Source organism: Monopterus albus, unplaced genomic scaffold, assembly GCF_001952655.1.
Source record: "Monopterus albus unplaced genomic scaffold, M_albus_1.0 scaffold484.1, whole genome shotgun sequence".
Lineage (NCBI taxonomy): Eukaryota > Metazoa > Chordata > Actinopteri > Synbranchiformes > Synbranchidae > Monopterus > Monopterus albus.
Genome location: NW_018128364.1, coordinates 105,157 through 108,800, shown reverse-complemented (window position 1 = coordinate 108,800; position 3,644 = coordinate 105,157).

Below are 3,644 nucleotides of genomic sequence, written 5' to 3'. Positions count from 1 at the left end.
CGCACGGGGCAAAACAGACGGCGCAGGGCTCTTGCGTCGGGCATGTCGGCGAGACGTTTCTGAGCGTGACCAGAAACCGATCCGGGTCGGCCAACAAAGGACCGAGCGCTTGGTACGAAGTGTTGCAGCAAGCGGCGCAAGCGCTGCCCAAGCTCTTTTCCGTGCCCAGGTTTCGGCGCGGAGGGCCTCGGCCCGGAGAGAGAGACTACTTGAGGACCGACAAGCTCTGGGTAGGCTGCAAGGTCCGGCTGATTTGGCACATGGATCAGAACGGAATACAGCCTGTGCGCAGCAGAGCGAACTTGACCAGGTTCGGGGTCGCTTCGTCATCGGACGATTTTCGTTTCGCGGAGAAAGGGGCCAAGGACCGGTCGACGATCGAAGACGCCGAAGGGATCGTGTGCGGCGTGACGTTTAAACGAGAGGCTCAAGCGTATGAGTTTCACGTGAAAGGAGACCGCACGGGACGCTTGTACAAAGTCGGTCTCTCTCAGTGGTACTGCGCGAATTGGACCGTTACCGCGCACCCGCTGGCTTGCATGTTGGCGATGAACACGTACGACTGCCAAGGCTGCACGATCGCGGGGGATGTGATCTACTATCCCCCGCGGCATTTCTCGATGTCGCCGATTAAGCCGTCGGTGTACGTGGCGCTCAGCCGGGTCACTTCTAGGGACAGGATACAGATGACAAACTGTAACTTTGCGGAGAACGTGGGCGCTGTACGCTTCTACGACGAGAGACTGGTGGCGTTTCGGAAACGTGTTGAGATGGGTTACGGCGACGGAGGAATTGAACCATCGTGATCTTACCTTCATTGCATTTGTATGTGTTGTGTATGTTTGAAGAGACAATAAAAATATATGAGAACCATATTATATCATTGTCGGTTTTTATTCCACGGATAAGAAACATGCAACACATATCGACATCACGTTGGTAAAGCTAGTTGTTTACATGACAAAACATCCAACACAAGACACATAGCACATTAGGTAAGCTACGCTAATCATCATCATCATCATCATCATCATCATCATCATCATCATCATCATCATCATCATCATCATCATCATCATCATCAGGACGTGAGACCAACGTTCCGATCGTGCTCATATGTTTCACGATCCCATCCAGCGTAGGGTAGGTCACGCGATCGCCCCGATTGTAGATATCGTCGATACGGAATCCGATCCCGTTGAATATCACTCTGTACACGCGTCCCTTTGCGTTGATGAAGTCGAAAAGGTGTCCCTCGTCGTAGTCGCACATATGACAAACCGCTGCCGTGGCAGGGGGATCTTGAGTCGGGATTCTTTGCAGAATACCAAACAGCGTGTACTCATTTCGCTTTTGATTTTCCAGTTTTTCGCTCGTGAGTCCCCACCACGCACCGCCTAATAACTCCGTGGCGTTATGCATCTCCTGAACTATGCGGCTCGCAATCCCGGGGGGGGTTGCCGACGAGATATTGACTGGTTTACCGATCAGGCGCCCGTTTTCGATGTCGTCTAACATATACCGTATCAACGTTTTTGGAATCCCACGACAACCTAGATCGGAGAAGATGTCACTAGCGCCAACGAGTTCATAATAGCCACCCGAGAGCACCAGATTGCCTTTTTCTATGCCACGGCTGGTTTTAGTCGCGACCGAACATAAATGCCCTACCGCGGCGCCGCGGTATTCCGAGATAATCACCGCTCCCTCCTGTACATCGTCTTGACTCAAATACGCATTTACTTGTTCATCCGATACGGCTCCCCAGAAGGTATCGCCGGTATCACGGAGCCATGTCAAGAACGAAGACCATGTCGTCTCTAAACGGTGCCAGTTGCCGTACTCTTTTATCTCTTTGACGCAGAGTTTCTTTTTCGGCACCGCGGGAGATTCGTACTCCATCAGCGCGCTGAACTGTTTCTTCGTAGCCATGGTCTCAGATCGCAAAAGACACAGACACGGATGTAATGGTTAACGTTGTTTTTTCGTTAATATCACAGTACTTAATATCACAGTACAAGACTCAATAAGACTCAATACAAGCCAATGGTTAGACTCAGAGTGATTTATCTCATTTATTTGGTAATACACGAAACAGTCATCATCATCAGCATCATCATCATCATCATCATCATCATCATCATCATCATCAAACTCGTCGTCGCTGTCGAAGTCGGGCAGCTCGACAAACGTCCAGATGTCCTTCATGTGGCTCACCAGTTCTTCGAGCGTGGAATAAGTCACTTTTTTCTTATGGTGCCTGAACCCGGACCGGTCGAACGTCACCATGTATACTTTTTCGTTGGAGGTAACAAAGTCGAACAGGTGACCCGCGTCGCGTGGCGAGTGGCACACCGCAGCCATGGGGTTTCGTTCCGATGACTTTTTCAAAATATCAAACACCTTGTACCTTTTGGCGAAAGGAGCCGAACGCGTGATTCTCCACGAGCCTCCCAGCGACTCGATCGCGGCGCGCATCTCCCGCACCAGGCGCTCAGCCGTGCCGATAGATCCCCGGGGTACAAAGCCGAAAGGTTTGGGGACTAAGTGGCCCCTTTCAATGTTTTCATCGTTTGCGATTTTGGCTTCGAATTCTTGTAACAGCCTATTCGGCCAGTTGAGCCCTAGTACAAAGTCGGTACACCGGTAGGAGCCGTACACGAGCTGCAGGCCGCACCTCACTATTCCGCGAGACGTCTTCGCGGCGAAGGAGCACAGCCCGCCCGGCTCTTTTCCGTAGTACTGCGAGACCACCACGTCTCCGAAGCGGGCGTCGGGCCCGTTCAGGAACGCGTCGACCTGCTCGTCCGAAGCGTTACCCCAGAAGCGATCGCCTAGCTTTAGAAGAAATGGTTCCCATTGTTCTAGGGCGTACCAGTTCCCGTACTCTGAAGGGTCGCCACGATGACGATGCCTTTTCGCCGCGACGGCAGGCTCGGCCGGACTCTCGTACTCCATAAGCGAGCTGAACTGTTTCTTCGTGGCCATGGTTCTATACGCAAAATGCCGTTACATCGAACATATACTGTTAATACGTAAGCGAGGGAATGAATATGACAAAGGAGGAAAAAAAGAAAATAGATCATCGTCTTTTAACAATGTTTTTATTTTAGGTTACACATAAACGACACAGAAAACATTTAAAACATTTTTTTACTCGTCGTCGAAGTCGGGTAGCGTGGCAAACGTTTCGATGGTCTCATCAGATCTTCGAGCGTGCATTTGAGCTTGATGAACTTGGATCAGCGACAGCGGTATCATCTTATGCCATTATTATAGCACGGAGACGTTCCAAGTCCACGCCTCGCAGCAGCACTCACTTCAGGCACCTCACCACGAGGCGTCATCATCATCTTGACCTAAATCATCGTCGCTATCGAAATCGGGTAGCGCGACAAACGTCCCTACGGTCTCCATGTGACGAACCATATCTTCGAGCGTCGAATACGTCTCCTCCTCCCCTTCGCGGAACTTGAAGCCAGAACAGTCTAATATCACGCGGTAAACCTTTTCTTGGGTGGTGACGAAGTCAAACAAGTGCCCCGGATCATCTTCCTTCACGTGACACATCGCGACCATGGGTTTTCGCTCTGTCGCGGTCCCCAAGTTCTCCAATATACCAAACACCTTATACCCCCACCTAG